Below are 19,960 nucleotides of genomic sequence, written 5' to 3'. Positions count from 1 at the left end.
ACGTAAAGGGCGGGATTGAGGGTCGGCCCCAGGCCTCTGGCGGCCGGCGTGCTGTCCCGGGCTTCACGCCCCTGAACTTGAGACGGCTACTGCTTCTGCACGTCGGGGCCGAGGCCGGCCGCCGCGCTGGCTCTGCGTCTGGGAGAGAAGTCGTCTGGCTTCGCCTGGGCCGGAGCCTCATCCTGGCGGTGGAAAGAGAAGCCCGAGAGAGGTGGGTGCGGGAGCCCGGGAGAACGCGTTGACCTGGCGGTGGACAGCTGGGTGGCCTCCCCCCAATGACCGTGGGGGGAGTCATTCTGACCAGTCCGGGGACTCGTGGTTGAGCCACTATCAGGAGCTCAGCGCCAGACGCCTGCAGGCTGGTCCCGGGGCCAGAGGGTGGCCAAGAAGAATGTTCCGAGGTTGGGACTGGCAAAGACGTTGCAGGGCCATGGGAGGCTGGAAGAAGGGGCCTGGGACTCTTCCGTCCACGTGCTGTTGAAGCAAGATACAGAGCCCCGGGGCCGCCGGGCATACTGCCTTTTATTATATTTTTGATTGGTTTTTGTATATTTGTCCAAATACATAACTGACTTAATACATTCTAATAATAAACCTTGATTTCTGGTAGAAATATAACACTTACCTTGACCCTGCCACCACCCCTTTTGGGAATGTTTTAGTTGTTCTTAGCACTTTGCCCATATACATTTTAGAATTGTTAAATTTCTCAAATATTTTGTTTGGAATTTGAGTGGAATTTTATTGGATCTAAGATTAATTTTGAGGAACACTGCTATTTAAACTATGATAAACTATTTTATGAATTTGGTATATTTCTCAACTTAGGCATTTAGAAATATTTTCTTATTGACTTATGGAATCTTTTTCTTGGTAAGGAATACCTTTTTGTATTTTATTTAGTTCAGTCCTGAATTTTTTGTTTTCTGAAAATGTCTTTTTTAGTTTTCATTTTTGAGGACTCTTTCCATTGGGTATAAAATTTTATGGTACCAGGTATTACAGCATTTTGAAAAATCCTTCCATTGCCTTCTGGCTTTGAGGTGTGTGTGTGGAGGGAGGGGCTGTGCAGGGAGTGTGGGGAGGCAGCTGTTAGACTCACTGATCCTCATTTGAAGGTGAGTATCATTTTTCTCCAGTTGCTTATAGGATCTGTGGTATGCTTGGATGTGGTATTTTTAATATTTATTTCGCTTTAACTTTGTAGTACTTTATGAAAATATGGCTGAATGACAATAGTTTAAAAACATTCTCCGTTATCTTCTCAAATAACATTTCAGCTTCTTTCCATCAACTCTTCTAGGACTTTAATTAGACATAGATTAAACCTTTTAACAGCATTGACCATATTTCTTATACTCTCTTCTGTTTTTCACCCTATACTTTTTCCTCTCTGTGCTTTATCCTGGATATTTTCTCTTAATGTATTGTTTATTGACATTGATATTTCTATTGACATATTGATATATTTCCTAGTATATCTTGGATATATTTATATATGCTAAATCATTAGTAGTCCCTCTAATTCTGTCCATTCTGCAGTTAATTCTAGCCATGAAATTCTTGAGTACAATTATATTTTTCATTTCTGAAATTTCCATTTCTATAGTTTACATTCTGTGTTTAAATTGTTACTCTTATTTTTTTATATGAACATAATCATAGTTATTTTTAAGTTGCTAGGTGATAACTCCATTATTCATATTCTATGGATCTGCTTCTATGTTCTATTATTTCTCTTAAGTTTTGATTACATTATCTTAATTATATGCTTAGTTTTATTTTTTGTTTTCTTTGCTAAATCCTAATCTCTGCATATCAAAAAAATAGCAATATCCTGAGGCTTAGGGTGATGTTATTTTCCACCAGAGAAAATTTGTTTATTTCTGACAGGTGGGTAAGGGCATTCGTCATCAAAGTTTACTTTAATTCAAATAGGGCTTTTAATCATTTGAGACTAGTTTATGTTTTGTTCAGCCTTATTCCCAAGCCTTGGAGATTTGCCAGTCCCTCCCCACTTGGCAGGTTCTGGGCTTGCATTTTTTTCCATCTAGCCTCATGTGTCTGTTAAGATCTCTGCTCAGCTTCTCTGTCAACTCTTTGTACTGGAAATACAGGCAGCCATAGAGGAAACTAGACTCAAATATATATTGATTACTCCATGTGTTTATCTTCTGAATTTTGATGTCATAATTCTTTACTTTCTTTTTGTATCTCCTATGAATTCAAACATATTAAAACATTGTGCCCACATTTATTAGTTGTTTTAAGCTGGAAAAATGATCTGAAATATCTAGTTTAGCAGTATCAGAATTCCTTTCCACTAATTTTGGAAATTTAATGTGTGTGTGTGTATTAGTTCAAAATATTTTGTTTAGCTTTCTTATCTGGTTGTTTTTGATAGTGTCTTATTCATGTTCATATATCTTGATTTTTTTCCCTCTATTTTAAACATTTCATTCATAATTATTTTACCTTTTATGTATTTATTTTTATTGTGTTATATTAGTTACCATACAGTACATCATTAGTTTTTGATGTAGTGTTCCATGATTCATTATTTGTGCATAATCATAATTATTTTACATTCTATAGCTAATATGTTCAGAACTCTAAAGGCCTAGAGGTTTAAACTTGTGTTTTTTTTTCTCTTCACCCTTCTAAATAGTGGAGTATTTCTTCATGTGTTTAGTAATTTTCTTTTTATTTTGAGGTCCTATTTTGTTAAACTTCTGTGGACATCTTGAGGGCCTAACATGGGGGTGTTTTCCTCCAGAAAAAATTGGTACTTGCTCCTGGTGGGTACTATTGGTTTTGATTAAGTTGATACCACTCAGTTATAATATTTCAACTTCAGGCTTCTCTGGATGAATGAATAGTCTATATTTGAAATTGGGACCTGAATGATAATAGGTCTATGGGGCCAATTCTTAGTAGAAACTATTACAGTGTGTGTATATATGTGTGTGTGTGCACGTGTGTGTCTGTTCTGCCTGGAGTCCTGATGAAGGCACACAGATTTCTGGTAGGTTTCTGTTGCTAGTATGCAGATGTTTTTAATGTCTTTTTAGTAGTGCTGTAGCACTGTTGAGGTCTCAAATTAATGAAGTCTATATCTCATGGGTCCTTTACTGGGTTGTAGCTGTGAGTACATATCCTAGATGTGTTAGGTAAAGAAAAATACATCAAGTACATCCAAGAACAGATGAAATAGCATATTAATAGAGAAGTAAAATAATTCCTTAAGCCAGATATAATGCAGAGGTCAGGTAGGTAATGCAAAGGCATGTAGTTGCTAAAAGTAAGATAATAAGAGGTGGTGGACCCACTGTCTGGAAGATCAAAATTTAAATTTAAAAAAGATGACCAGGAGAACGTCTCCTGGAAGGCTTTGACCCAGAGACCACCAGTTTTTGACCTCTGCCGACTCTCAACCCATACCTTGATAATATATTTTAAATAGGCACTTAAATATGTGTTAATATTTCTTAATATATTGTGACAGCGTTCAATTTGACATCTATGTGATCTATAACAATTTGGTCTGCTTAGGCTCGTGTATTTAAAACTCTCTGCCTGGTATAGGTTTTGTTCTACATTTCTTTTTTTCAAGATGAGAGACATCTTTAGCCTACATTAAAAATAATGGTCATGGAGCAAGGATTTCCTAATCATAGTAAATTGAAGGAGTTTGGATAAAGGATCAATTCCATAAATTAGGGATTCTAGAGGCTAAAATTAGCAGTATTCATGATTTAGAGAACAAAAGTTACTATTAAAACATTGTGCATAAAATGCTTCCACCACTAATCCATATTATATGATGATGAAAGAAATGAGGTGAAATAGAAGATTAATGAAAAAATCAATGGTAATTTCTGTCTTCTTACTAAATAAGTGTCGATTTGTATCATCACTATTAGCATCTAAGTATAAATGGGAATAAGATCAGGTCTAGAGGGAAAAGTTGTGTTGAATTTTATGGCTCTATGTAGGCAAAATGATGTGCTTAATTCTACAGCTTTCCACTTATGTCATGACCATACACTACTTTTTCCATCTCTGGACTAGATATTCAGTAAATTCTTGCTATCTATCAAGAAAAAAATGCTGCAGAAATATATTTCTTATTTAATTTCTACTATTCTTTTAAATGGTAGTTTGCAGAATGCATCTGGGTGTACAGCTAATGACCCATGAGCAATAAGCAACTGTTTAAGTAAAATGCACTATGAAAAAGCTTTTACCAAACAGCATTTTAATATTTTAAATAGATTTTCCATTGCAGGCTCTTTGTAACTGGATTAGTTCTCTGATGTGTTCTGACAGAGCTGTGGTTAGGGATACTCCATTAACTTTGTCTGTCATCTTATTTTCCCTAGTATCCAGCAGAACACCCTTATATTTCATAATTTGTATTGCTATCAGTGCTGATTTGTAAATGTGCAAATTATAATTAACAGTGGCTACTACTTCTATTAAATATTAAATCATTCTTGCAGCTTATATTTTCCACAGCAGATGGAGCCCTGTGGTATGCAAATAGACTTTCCTTACATTGTCAGCAAATTTTAACCTATATTTTAGTTTAAAGAATACTTTTTTTTTCCTGTTTGCTTTATGTTTTCTATAGCATTTAGGTTAATATTTATTTACTGCAGATTTTCTTTCTACCAATAAGAATTTCATGGACTATTACATTCCAGCACTGTGGTTTTGTTTCCCTTCATTAATAGCTCCTTAATCATCTAGCTTGCTTGTAAGTATGAGAGCTTGTTATTTGTACTGATACTGCAGTATTGCATAAGAAGCGTTTAGTTATATTTTAATATGTACAGCAGAGCAGAGATGTTGGGTACACCATCGTAGGTTTTAATTTGAAATCCAATCTATGTGCACATTTTTCCCCCAGAATAAGCAAACGCATTTAAGGTTTTATATTGTGTCTTAAACATTCTATTAAATGTCATCAGCCGATTCAGGAAAATGTATTGCAAAAATATTAGAGAAGTATAAAATGTGTAAATGTAATAGATGCTTGGGACATGGAGAGGAATGTAAAAGTCCAACATTTATCAGGTAACCATAAACCACTAAGAAACATTGATAGAAAGTAACATTCTTATGATATATAGTGTCTTAAGCATGAACTCTTATTTCTGGTATTTATAGCAGTGCTGTTGTATTAAAGAACACTAATCCAGAATTATTGCAACCTTTCCAAACCGCGGATTCCTAGAGTATGAATATTTTGGTTGTGGAGCAAGTTCTTACTTTCTTAACAATGAAAGGATATATATTCTTTAAACCCACTGGAATCAGAAGATTGTTTCCTTGACAGGTTTTTAGTGGCAAGTTAAGACTGCCGGGGAAACCATAGAACTCAAAGGCATTAACTGACAAATTAAGCAAAGAGTAATGAAAACTTCGATGTGTTTGAATCATCATTCATTGAACTGTAATTGCCTTAGCAGCAGAAAATTAAATTGTAACAAGTAAGGGTCTTGACACTTCCCGCATTTGCTTAAAAAAAAAAAAAAAAGAAAAAGTTTGTGCATGCCATGGAGGATAAACAGCGGTCACATGAAATACTGGTTGTGAGTCTTTTTAATTACTGAATTTTATTTATTTTTTGGAATCAGCCATTCAATAAGACACACAAGTTTCTTATAACAATCTGCTTATTGGATTCTTTAACATTGGAAATTTTGGTGTATATTAGATAATACAGTTATAAATAGGATCTCGTTCAAGGTCTAGGGCCTGTTGGTCTATGGAAACAAGTAGAAATGACTTGCCAATTATACGATCTCCTTCTTCCTCCTCCATGTCATGGGGGAGGAGAGATCCGGAATATGTAGGATAATTTTATTTTTTCAGATATTGCCTTTATGGGTGTCATTCAGACGTCCACTTAAAAGTGTATTAATTCATTTGTGACTGGCCAAAGAAATTAATCCCCAAGTAGCAGGTTTTTCTTGAAAGAAAAGGAATATCTTTGCTGTTGTTGTTCTTAAGTGGTATGAATACTAGAATGCATACAGGGTACTCAGAAAGAAAAGCCTATCTGTTTTTCTGCAGATATCCTATAGGAGTCAAAACAGAGACAACACAAGGCTTTATAAAACAATGTTTTAGATTAATTGAAAGGTATAGTTATGGAACCCATAAGAACAGCATGACCAACCTCTTCGTGAACTGTAGAGATTGTGAATTTCCCAGCAGATAATGCTTCAGCTTTGGGTGGGAAGCTGTGATGAATGTTTGAGTGGGAAAATATGTGTGTGAGTTAGAGCATCTGCTTTCATTACTTAGTTTTCAAGAGGACATTGAGAGTCAAAGAAATGAGTGGGTTTTATCCTGGAAAAGATCCAGGGGGAAACTAGATCTTCTGAAGACAAAGGAAGAGCTGATTTCAGCAGCTCCGATTTTGGGGGTGGTGGGCAAGACTGAGTGGCGTAAGGACTCATCATGTTGGTTAGTGGTGAGCTCTGCTCAACTGGGAACACTGTCCTCCCTCAGTACCTTGGAGCCTTGTTCAGGGTTAACTCATTTTAAAACCTCCTATTGAAATATTTCAAAATGAGGTGCCCTAAGGGAATGTCTTTGCCTCAGGAAGCTGTGCTTAACAGGTGTCTCCTGAAGAGAAGGCCTCCACAGGACGTTCGTAAAAGCCTGGAGGAAGGAATGTAATGGGAACATGAAGAACAAAAAGGAAATGGACAGGGGTTTGCAGTTGCAGATTCGAAGTTAGAGAAGACTATCCATAAAGAGACTAATTGTCTAGGTCAAGTAATTTCATTAACGATTCAGAAGCCATCTATGTTCAGAGGGATTTATATACTATCAAATAGTCTGTATATTTCTATATCTTGAAAAAATAAGAGTGCAATAGTGACAAATACAGCAGGTGTTTATATCCCTGTGAAAATCTGTCACAGGAATGGAGATAGGCTAGTTTTTATTCCCTCTTCATTTAGGGGCAAAGGCTAAGGATGGAGACTGTGCTGGAATGGAGAAAGGGGGAAATGGGATATTTCTGGATGAACTGGATAAAAAGCTGTTTGTTTTGTTTTGTTTGAAGGCCGATGGCAGCCGTTGGGGACCTCATACTGTCACTAACTTCTCATATTTGCTAAAGCCAGTGTCTGTTCTGGACATTGCTTCCTTTCCCATGTATCTTTGTATCCTTAGCCAGCAATACCTACTACACAGCCAGGTTAAGTTCTCCTTGTTTCCTGTGAAAACTCCAATACTTAAGATCTGTTATTATGGCCACCATGAGGCTAAAGTATAAAGTCGAGCAAGGGGTGCCTGGGTGGCTCAGTTGGTTAGGCCGCTGCCTTCGGCTCAGGTCGTGATCTCAAGGTCCTGGGATCGAGCCCCACATCAGGCTCACGGCTCAGCAGGGAGCCTCCTCTCTCTCTGCCTACTTGTGATCTCTCTCTCTGTCAAATAAATAAAATATTAAAAAAAAAAAAAACTCGACTAAGTGGAATTCACAGTTCATTCACATTTTGTTGGATCCTTCTTTCTGATAAGACTTTCCCCTCACCTCCTCCAAGGAGCCCAGTTACAGCTGTCCTCTGCTGACATACCTCACCCTTCAACCATCCTCTTCTTGTCCTCATCTAAGTATATAATTTCTTTGGCCTATGCCCTCAGTACCTTGTTAGGTTTATTTAATCTTGCTTGGTAAAGTAAGTAAGATACTATTAACTGATAAAGGCTTTTGGATAACATTTGCCTTTTGATAGAAATTTTATTTACATGAGCCAAGAGACCCTGTGCTAAGACCAGTAGAACAGGAGCATCCTTTGTTTCCCTTCCAGTCATCAGTTTAACTACTTTGACTGTGAGGAGCTTTGGCCTTCTACTTAAAGTCTGGAGATTGTGTAAGGCCCCAAACCAGAACCTTCTTTAAGAGGAAAGAAAAAAAAGGTGAAATAAATATAGCATATCATCCAAAATAATGGTTGTCCAGGATCGGTGAATTTATGCAAACCTAGGGTTAGGCTCAATAGAAAGTAAATAGTAAATCTAAATAAAATTACCCTGTAGGGGATCTAGCTTGGCAAAAATGTGAGCTCTCCTTGACCTCTTCATATTCCTCATGTTCCATTTGAATTTTTTATGGATTCTGCTTTTGAAGACTGAGTATATTTGTTATAGGTATACATGTTCTCTGGAAAGCTTGACTTGAGAGAAACTTTATGCAAGGTCTTTTTTTCTGGGGGAATGCATGATCCAATAATTTTCAAAATGCTGTAGACAATAAATAAATAATATATAATTAATGTCATGTAATTATATATAATATATAGTGTATACATATAGTATATATGTAAGTGTGTGTGTATATATATATATATATATATAGTGTATATATAGCATACATATTTTAGATTTTATTTATTTACTTACGAGAGAGAGAGAGAGAGAGAGAGCATGAACTAACGAGCACTCAAGGAGGGTCTGAAGGAATGGGAGAGGGAAGGGAGAGGAACAAGCAGACTCTGCACAGAGCACACAGCCCTGAGATCGTGACCTGAGTAGAAACCAAGAGTTGGATGCTCAACTGACTGACCCACTCAGGCGCCCCAACACTATCTAAATTTCAAGGATTTGCGATGTGCGTTAGCGTAGTAAAGGCTCTTAGAAGTCCTGTAGTGAAAAAGCCGGTTTGAATTTGTTTAACTCAACATTTCCTAAAGGCTTATTCTTTTGAGCACAACATTCTGGGGCACTAGTTTTCCAATAAGTACAATTGTGGAGGGTGAGGCAAGGCATGATGCTATGGACATCTACCTGTACTCTAGTTATTTTAGTAGAAACAAATGGAGAAAATATTATGTTGGAAGATGATGTAAGCAGCACCAGTAAACACCCTCATTTGTTTTCAACTCATTCATTTATTTATTAAGAACTTACTAAATACTATATAAATAATACTGAACCAGGAGTTTGGATTTTCCCTAAAAAACAAACAAACAAAACTAAACAAAAACAAAAAAACAACAAAACCCTCCTAACCTATGTTGGGAGACACTTAGAAAATAAAAATGTTCTAGATCGCACTTACTTGATTGAATCCATGATCAGTGGTGAGATGTCTTCCAGTGGTTGAGTCTCAATGTCTTAGATTTTGCAGGGAGGAGTGGATGCTGATAACTACTCCCTCATCTAAGCCACATTTTATGCAGATATCCAGACTCAGTAAAGAATGTCTAAACAAAAAACATCCCTTCAGAGTTCTTTCATTCTGTTAAAGTTTCCTTTCTCTGATACTGGGAAGAGCGTATAGGACTTGGATTCAGAGGACTTCAGTTTGAATCCCACCTCTATCTTTCATAGCCTTGTGGTTGGCGACATCCCTAATATTGACAAGGCAGAGACACTGAGGATCCTGTTATTAATATTTTCCTGGACTGAATCTAGGAGGATCCTAAAGGGATCTAATAAAAATAGTTCTGTCCTTCATAAAATGTGGAAGTCTGTACAGATGTTAGGTATTGTTTCTATTATTCTTGCCTTTATTATTCTCAATCTAATCAAAGTAATCAATTTGCAAGGCATTGTCTTAAATACATTCCATTTATTTTCTCCCTTAATCTTCACAACAATCCTAAGTGTTAGATATTATAATCGTTCCATTTTACAGGTGAGAAAAACTGAGGTTCCCAGAATTTAAATAACAGGTTTAAGTAAAATATGTACAGATTTTCAATGCGTTAGATCTGTGGCATGTCCAGCAACTTTTTGGAATTTTTTAAATTCAACTAGTAATATTAAGCACCTTCTATGGTCTGTGTATGATTTCAAGTTCTGTGTGTATGTACAGTGATCAAAAAAATGGACTAAAATTTCTGTACTTGTAGAATTTAAATCCTAGTGAGGAAGAGAGACAGTAAACATAGTATCTATACAGCATGTTAGAAAGTGATGAGTGCTATGGAGGAAAAATAGAATAGGGTAAGGGGTAATTGAGAGTGTGGGGAGAGGGGATGAAATAACTTTAAATAGGTAGCGCAGAGTTGCCTATCAAGATGGTGTCTTTGAGCAAAGATTTGAAAGAGTTGAGGGAATGAGTCATGTGGATATTGAAGAGAGGAATGTTCTGGTTATAGAGGGCAGATAGTGCAAAATGTCCTTAGGTGTGAATATGTTGGACATGTTTGAGGAACAGTGTGTCTAGTGGAACTGGAGTAAAGTGAGCAAGGGGTGGGGAGTAAGAAAGTGATCAGAGATGTCAGATCATATAGGGCTTGTAGACCACTGCCAGGGCTCTGGCTTGCACTCGTCACAGAATGGAGATAGGGAAGAATTTGTAGGAGAGGAGGGACGTGATCTGATGTATATTTTGAAAGGATTTCATTGGCCATTTTGAGAATGCACTGTAGGGGTTAAAGATGGAAGCAGGAAATCAAAAACTTCTCATTCCAGGTACAGAATGAAGTGAATTAGAACGTGCTTCCAAATCTTATTTGGTGAACATTAAATTCAGTTAGTTCATTTTCCATATAGCAAAATGAGTAAGCTGGGGAGGCCTGTTCGAACACCTATTTATCTTGGCCAAATACTTTCTTCTAGCATCTTGAAGTCATTTATTTGGTCATGTTGGTGCTATAACCAAAATGAGTTTTTCTATAATAGCGACATAAATCCTTGACTTCCAATAGAAGATTGGATTAAATAGGATTTTTTTTGGGGGGGGGGTAGGTGGTATATTCCAACTACCTCTTATCAAAACAATGTAATTTTCAGTATAGACTAGGTAGTGGTTTGAAATATCATCTATCCAGATTCCATCTGATGGTAGAATATAGGATTAATAGTGGATTATCATTAGAAGCCCATATTCTACCACGCAGAATTAGGATCAGAGCCATGATCCTTTGAAAGCAAATCATGGAACACCAACATAATGGGAATTTGGATTCATTTTGAGTAACCATTGATATTATCCAGTCCCTAGCCTTCAGATCCATACAACGGAGTCTAGATGGGGAATTTGATGCTCTTATTCTTATGGAACTGATAGAACCGGGAATCACATAAACTATAGTGAGCTCATTTATTGATATTTGAGTAACTTTATGGACCATGCTTGGGTTAATGATAGGGCAGAAATGCCATTAAAGCAGAATACTATTAGTTAATCCGCTGATGACATGCATTAGTGATACTTGAAAAATTGTACAGTGGTGAGGACTTTTGTAGTTTTAGCTCATCCCCCTGTTAAGATTTGTAGGTGTTTTTTATGTGAACTTAATTTTCTCCCTTCACCCTCAGCCAATGACTCAGATCTCTTAACCTACCAGCAGACACGCTCCAGAAGGCTTTCTGTTAATGGAACATGACTGCTGTGTTTTCTTTGAAAATGCAGCACAGTTGCTTTAAAATTACAGGTCTACTATGTGACCGAGAAGCATCCTCAGTTGAGGTATGGATTGCACAGTTTATTGGAAATGTAAATCCTACTTCCTTAATTTACTCCAGGATTCATGATGGGGAGTAGAAGTACAGCAAAGGGAGGAGAGTGCTCAAGGAAGTATTGGATTAATCTGAGGCCCTGCCCCTTCATATCTGATCTATCTTTTGCTAAGAATTGATCGGTGCTTTCTTGGAAAATATGCTCTGGAAAGGGCAGTCAGTTACCTGTTAGAAATATCTTTGGTGCTCACCTTGACCACATGTATACTAAGAAATTGTAATGATACAGAGGATATTAGCATGACCTCTGTGAAAACAAATTCATGAAACATTCCATATTTTTAAGCTAAACTTATGGTGTAATAGTTACATATAGCAAATCATTAAGTTGTACCCCTTAAAATACAATATTATATGTTAATTATATCTCAATAAAACTGGAAATAAAAGAGAAATATTTGTGTTTAGAGGCCCCTCCCGGGCCAAAGGATCAGATAAGGCGGTCCCATCTTTTGAGAGTATGGTCAGGAATTTAGCAAGAAACTAAACATACAAAATGCTGTATTAAGTACATGTGTTGGTACCTGAAATCCAGCATTCTTTTAAAACAAAGTGGTTAAGAGGGTATAAATGTTAGTATTCCATTGCCATCCCTGCCACCACAAATCTACAGCCTACTATTTTCCTACCATACGTTTCCTAATGATGCTTCTGTTGATAGAAAGCCCCAGTCATTTTTTATTAATGGATGCTGTGACTTCTTCCCACTCTCTTTCCATTGGCATAGCATTTACTGATTAAGGATGCTGGGTGAGTCAGAATATTTCTTGCATAATGATTGGTTACTTGGAATGGGTACCAGCTCTTCCTTTGTGATAAAGAACAGTGTATATAAATAAGGGTAAGAGATTTTCTTGATGTTCAAGGTCTTTGGTCTCTGAGTTACAGACTATAAATTTCCTGGGCCACATTCTAGATGCAGAACTTCCATTGAAGTCAACAGAAGTTTAAAAAAAAATTAATGGCAGGAAAATGCACTATTATTATTTATTATTACTTCTTTTTGACTGCTCTGAAGATAATTTAGTACATAAAGTATTGAAGAAGTTTGGGGTTTTTCCAGTGACTCATTTTCATGCAAATGTTTATCACATTTCTGGGTATTGTTTTCCTTTATCATATATATTTCCATCTTCCATGGGTAAATCAACATCTTCATCCATATTGCACATTCAGCGGCTGTAAATTCAGCCTGTATTCTCATTAAATGTTACGAATATGGGATTTTCATTTATGATTTTAGCGGGTGTTTCTGAAATTTCTACTGCAGCATCTGGCCAGGAAATAGTGTCTGTGAATCAGAGTTACTACACCTAATTTTATTTTTCTTCTGTATACTTCTTTCTCTAATCCTTTCATAGCCAACAGGAGACAATGGGAATTTTTTCTCTCCTAATTCTTATAGACCCCCTCAACCCCCACACATACTCATGTATAGACCTTAGGTTTGATTTTGCTCTTCCTGTTATGCATGGTTCAGGGAACAATGGAAGCAAATCCTGAGTCCCGCCCCTTCCTCCCTGCCAGCACTCACACCTAAGCCACCACTGTGGTTTAATCAGACCAGTGCAAGCACCTCCTAAGAGGTTTTTCACAACATTCAGCTTCAGTCCTTTCTAATCTTTTGATGCTGCTGTTAGAATGAGCTTTTAAAAACACAGGGATAATTCTGCATCTCCCTGCTTAAAACCCTTCTTATTGTCCTCAGGATAAAGACCAAATTCTTGGACCTGGCTCGTGGAGCTCTTCCTACTCTGGTCCCAACTTGCCCCTGAGGACAGTTGTTCTACCCTGTGTCTCCCTCCATGCTCCAACCACAGGCCCAGCTTTCAGACCTCCCACATCATCACATTCTTCACCTCTGGACCTTTGCACACGCTCTTTCCTTTGTTTGCCTCACTGTTCCACTTCACCTGCTCCTGAACATATCCTGCTCATTCTTTAGCTTAAACTCTTCTCTTCTGAGTGACCCCTCTTACTGCCATCCATGAACTTTGCATTCCCCCAGTATCCTGCTTGACCTTTTAAAATAGCCATCACTCCTACGACATTTTAGTGCCTAACTTCCCCAATAGATAGCTCTCTTCATGAGGCCAGTGACCCAATCTGTGTTGTTATTGCTCTGTCCCAGCACCTTGCACATAAAAGGCATTTGGGCACATAATAGGTACGTAATGAATGTTTGCTGACTTTGCTTTCGTACTCTGCTGCTATTCACCTCAGTTACTCTTTTCCACTATCATTGGATGTGTGTTTCTCTTTGCAAGGAGACAGTGGGATGCTCTTCTTTTGAATTGCACAGATACTCATGGTCTTGTATCCTTCTTCTCTGGACCAGCTTCCAGATACTCATTTTCACTCTAAGAGTCCAGTTTGCTTTGGAGTGACTGAAACATCCATGTGTGAGGAGGAGATCACTAGATTGAGAGGAGGGGCTTGAGTTTGAACTCACCTATGATATTAATTTTAATTCTGGGGGAATTGTTGAATCTCTGTGATTATTATTCCCTAGGTGACAAAATGAGAGGAACAAACTGGATACTGAGAAGCCATTTCGTGTACTTTAGGGGAGACTGAGTCCATTGTTCTGGGGTACAGAAGATAACATGATTGAAAGGTGAACAAATGGAAATTCAGCATATTTTATTACTATAAATGCTAGTAATTTGACCTAGAGAGGGCTGAGGACAGGCTGTTTCTGCCAGCATATGCCCCCTCTTCCCCACTGCTCTGTGATTCACAGCAACCCTGGACAATTATGGTTCAGAGAGAGAGCTGATGGTGGACATATATGAAATGTGCTCCCACGTGGATTAGTGACAAGCCAGGGTAGTATAGAGTCACATGGTGGAGGCTGTGGGGGTAGGGTGGTTGTTATCATCTGACATATAATCATAGTATCTTTCCTTATGTAATAGTCACATTGCTGAAGAGTGCCTCATGCATAATTAGCGAAAAGGTGTAGGATTTAGAATTAGACTGATCAGGGTTTAAATTCTAGCCCTGTCATCCTATTGTGTGTCTGTGTGTGTGTGTGTGAGAGAGAGAGAGAGAGAGAGAGATAGAGAAAATGTGTGTGTCAGAGATATGAATCAATCCAGTTGGATTTCTGTGAGACTCAGTTTCCTCCTCTGCACATTTATGACAGTAACTCTGTCATAAAGTTGTTTAAGGATTTTAAAAGATAATATTTATGAGTCATTTTTGTCCATTTAACATGCTTCTGTCTTGTGATAATACCATTCTCCTCTAGAGGAACTCTTCCTCTCTACTTAGTTCATGACCCTGGTGTAAGGACTGCTGATCAAGTAGTGACTGATTGCTCCCGCCTGGCCCCCCCACTAATATCCCCAAAGCAAGAGATGAACTGAGCCTGAGCAATCCAAATATAGTCCTAGATCTTTGAAACTGAGGCTCAAGTGATGCTTTCTAGTGTGGAGGTGAGAAATGCAGACTCAGAAGCTGGGGCATTATCTTCTTAGAGACTCCTGATTTGCAGAACACATGGATGGTTAGAGGAGAGCTAACAGAGAGGAAAGATCCTGGTACCATCACATCTTTCCTTCTAGTCATTCCCAATTACACTTTTCCTTTTCCTTGTCATCTGAGTCAATAAATTCACCTCTTTTTTGCGTAAGCCAGCTCAAATTGCATGCCTTTAATTTACATATCAAAGAGTCAGGACTAATGGAGTAGCATACTATAGATCCTGAGGGGAACTTAGTTCTTTTCTTCATACAAATATGATCTTATTTTTTTGTTTCCTCATAGAATAAGCCCAGGTATTATTGATTGAAAAAAAACCCAAAAGTTTCTATATGCTGAATTCCATGTTTTTAATATGTTAGTGCTCTCTCCTTTTGATTTCCTCCACAGATTTTAACTACTAATCTAAACAATTTTTTAAAAGATTTTATTCATTTATTTGACAGACAGAGATCACAAGTAGGCAGAGAGGCAGAGAGAAGGAGGGGTGGGGGAAGAAGGCTCCCTGCCGAGCAGAGAGTCCGATGTGGGGCTCGATCCCAGGACCCTGGGATCATGACCTGAGCCGAAGCCAGAGGTTTTAACCCACTGAGCCACCCAGGCACCCTAAACAATTTTTTTTTTAAATACTTTGGGTACTTTAAAAATATAACAGGTATGGATATTTAAATATGTTAATATATACTATTGCAGAGTATAAAATTGGTACAGTATTTCTAGGTGGTGCTTTTGTAATGAGTATCCAAAAGTTTTGTTTATACTTTTTACTCATGAATTCCATTTTTGGTACTTCATCCTGTTGATATAAGCCTGGATGTGAACAATGCTATATGTACAAATTTATTTATTGTAGCTTAATTTGTAAGGATGAAAATAAAACAACTTAATGAATGTTCAGATATTAAGGGTTATTTAAATTCCATGCAGGCTTTTAAATAATTTTTATAATATTTAATGACATGACATCAGAGAAAATTCTGATATATTTTTCAGAAAAAATAGAGGCCATAAAATAGTATATACAATGTAATTCTGATTTGAGACACACACACACACACACACACACACACACACACATACCCCAAGTGTGTGTTCGGAGCTATTTAGCAAAAATACTAAGAATAGTTCTTCCCTAGGAAATTGCATTGCTTAGTGTATGGAAGACAGTGTGATAGATTCCCCAGCATCCATCCCATCATCCCCTCCCTACCTCCACACCATGTGCAGCAACCATGCAATTTGGTAAGGCTGACCTTCACCTTGAGTTCTGTGGGTGGTCAGTCATTGTATGAGATCAATCAGCATGATCCCATCCCTCTAGTGATGATTATTAGGTTAGGTATAGACACAGAATCCAGGCACAAACCATTTAATGAAAAGCATTATGTTGGCATTAATGTCTGGTTCAGCTATAGATAATTTCATTGGATCTAATCAGAGCTAAAAGACTTTTAGTTGGGTAGGAGATACTAGTCTCTCTCCCTGAGGTGGTTAAGGACACCTGGAGTTCCAGGTGATATTGGAAGAGATTTTGTGATCTTAGGGGTAAGCTGGCCTTGAGTGAACTGAAGCAGAAAGGACAGAGCAAAGGGGTCATGAGACTTTTTATGTGGTGGCATTGTCATATCTCTGAATCATAATGTTAAAGTCTGCCCTAATTTTAGAATGAGCTAACATATTACCTGATTAATTAGGCTAGGTGGCATTGAGGTTTTCATTCCATGAACTAAAACAGATCAAATTTAAATTAAGTGGTTTTCACTTATTTTTTCTTTTCCATTATTTGTAAAGATTTTTTTGCATTGAACACTTTTTACTTTCATAATTAGATTATTTATTATAAAAATTGCTATTAGCCCCAAACTGGCAAAGACCCATTAAATCAGCGTGTATTCTTCTCTCCTTTCTCACTCTCCCCCTTCTTCTGAACCTCTTTCAATTCTCTTCCCCAAATTCCCACAAGAGCCAGAGAAGCCAAAAAAATGTCAAAATTTTGTCACTCCATTAATTAGGAGACTTGAATTGGGTGAAGCACAACCTACATTCTGTGAAATTGATTGGCAAGTGACTGGCAGAGCTGCCTTCTTGCTAACGGGGCAATGGCAGAGATGAGATGATCACCACTGTTTATCAGCGTGTGGCTCATTCTCAATCTGTGGAAACCTGAGAGGATTCACAGAGACACTGGTTAACATATGCTGACCAAAGAAGCTCCAAACCAGGCTCTAGAACTCCCTTGCCAAATTTGGCAGTGTGGTCAAAGAAGAAACCCCATGAGCAATGTGGATTGCAAAAGCTAAAGTAAATTTAACCTAGACATATATTCACATCTGATGAGTTGCAGTCAAATTGAATTGGTTACAATTTATAAGGTATGATGCATTGGAGAGGGGATACTTTTTGAGGGAAGTGAACCTGTAGCAAACGGTGAGCATGGAGAGAAGCAGCTCAGAATTCTATTGAGTATTGAGAAGGCGATTCAGAAATGGACCTGGAGAGAAACAGAGCCAGTGGTGGCATATTTAAGATATCAGGGGGACAGCTGTAATAAATCCTGCCTTGGGGAAGAAGAATGTTCCCTGGCAGGATCTGTCTAATGATTGTACCCCTATCTCTATCTCCCCACACCCCATTGCTCCTGGTTCCAAATTATATGCACTGTGGGGCTGCCATTAACTAGATGTGAAATCTTAGGCCAGTCACTTAACCTCTCTGTCCTTGAGTTTTCTCATCTGTAAAAGGGCTGAGAGTAGGTCCAAGGTACTTTTCAGGACTCTGCCTGCTCTGCGGTTGGTCCATCCTCCTGTCCATCTGCACAAAGCAGCCAATGAGAAAACCTCGGGAGCGTGCGCTCTCTGCTGCAGTGTTGATTCCCTGCTGGTGAGGAAGGCAACCTCCCAGAGTGGTGCTCCCAGGGAGGCAGGGGGCTTTTGAAGTTAATGCTGCTCTTCGTGCAGCTGCTCTGCAGAGGCGAAAAAACCTGGATTTTAAAGAAGCAAATGGTCTTTTTTTTTCTTTTTTTTAAACAAAATTAACTCACAGCTGCAAGCAGCACAATGAAAGCACATTTTAAAATAATCAGATGCTTTTGGGGCCTCCTTCTGCTGCCAGAACAACTTCAGTCCGAGCTGCTGCGGGCTGCCTGTCAAGGCTGCAGCCTCAGGCGCCAACTGTCCAGGGGAGGAGTGGGGCCTGAAGCTGTTGATGTCAGAAAAGAGTCCGAAAGTTTTATGATCTTGGGGACCCTAAAGGCCTCAGCTGTTTGTTTGTTTGTTCTGTTCTAATTAGGATGCAATATATATATTTGAAAGGCATCTGACAGCTAATAGGTTGTTTTTAAAGGGTCATTTCATGAAACACTTTTAAAGAAGGCGTAGTGATCTTTTACATTCCATTTAATCAACTAATCTTTATTTTGTAACAGTGATAAAATGTGAACCCAGTGCAGTCTCTAAAAGGTGCTTGAAATGACCACCGTCTAAAATCATGCTAGTTTCTGAATTTCCACCTGTACTCAATACATTGATTTTAAGATAAGGATACTGTGTATTTAAAGTTGTTTACAATACTGTACTCCACCAAAATGTGTCTGCATGTGAATTTCTGCATGTTGTTCAGGCTGCTGAGTTGACCTCAGAAGAAAAAGAAGTAATGGAGTTGAATATTTTGGGAAACGCTTAATGAGATACTTAATATGTTGGAGAGGCCAACTTTGTCTAAGAGAATTAAGATCATCATCAAGAGGAGCTGAAGGCCAAGAATCGCCTTGGTGGCTAGGGCTGGGAGCAGGGACATATAATCAAGTGACCTCAGGTCAGATCGCCTATTAATGGTGTGACCCCAAGCAAGGCCATGCATCTTCCAGATTTCTTGCAGGCACAGCAGAGGTAATAATCACTACCTTATGTGATGGTGATGTCTTGAGGACCAAATAAGAGTCCATATATCTATCTGGTGAGCATACTCTCTGCTCCTTTTGTCTGGTCTGACAAACCATTATTGAGCTTTTACTATGTTTTCAATAAATGCTTCCTTTTCTTTTAAAGATCTTATTTATTTATTTTTGTGAGACAGAGAGAGAGTTTGAGTGCAGGAGTGGTGGGTGGGAGGGACAGAGGGAGAAGCAGACTCCCTGTTGAGCAGGGAGCTCGATGCAGGACTCAATACCAGGATCCCAAGATCATGACATGAGCTGAAGGCAGATGCTTAACCAAATGAGCCACCCAGGTGCCCTCCTTTTCTTTATTTTAAAGCCCAGATTTAGCTGTCAAATTTCAGGAGAATGAATGGGTTGAGCATTTTCTGAAGATTGGAAGAAATGTAGGACAAGGGAAAGCGATACTGGGCATAAAAGAATGGGCTTTTTCACTTCAAGATTAAAATATCACTGAGTTCAAAAAAGTTTTTATATAAACTAAGAGATGTTCTATATTTACCAGGTTTTAAAGGAAAACTAGGAAAAAATTAAAACGGGTCTAATCTCTTGAGATTGCAGTTTTCAAAGTAAATCATGTGTTTACGTCAGAGCCAGGAACTTGGATGTGATTAAAAGATAATTCCTTTGTTCTTATTATAATTAATAATGATGATGCTATCTTATTTTGGATTTTGAAGACAGCCAGACTATTACTGTCATAATTAAGAATATTGGCTAGAACCCATTCATGTTGTTAAGTCCTGAGTCTGCCTTTCTTTAATTGGGCGATTATAACAGCTATGATAATAATAATGTCACAGCTGTTCTAAGATTTGTACATATAATAACTCATTAATACTCATAACAACCTTTGTGGCAGTTAGTTTCTTGTCTCCTTTTAGAAATGAAGAAAAAAACTGAGACACAAAGAGTTTTTAAATGACTTGTCCAAGATCCTACAGCTTAATGGTAGAGGGAGAATTTGAAGAAAGGCAGTTGGCTCCAGAGTTTGCTTAACCCACTTACCATACAATCATTTTCTTAACTGTGCATTACATGTTGTCA

At 38.0% G+C, this 19,960-nt stretch overlaps 1 pseudogene; it reads left to right on the top strand.

The window, feature by feature from the left end:
- The first annotated feature begins 11,682 nt into the window (after positions 1–11,682).
- LOC116873501 lies at positions 11,683–11,776 on the top strand (annotated as a pseudogene).
- Positions 11,777–19,960: the final 8,184 nt, after the last annotated feature.

This window comes from Lontra canadensis, unplaced genomic scaffold, assembly GCF_010015895.1.
Source record: "Lontra canadensis isolate GAN:19392208 unplaced genomic scaffold, GSC_riverotter_1.0 scaffold33, whole genome shotgun sequence".
Lineage (NCBI taxonomy): Eukaryota > Metazoa > Chordata > Mammalia > Carnivora > Mustelidae > Lontra > Lontra canadensis.
This window is presented reverse-complemented; position numbering and strand designations above follow the sequence as displayed.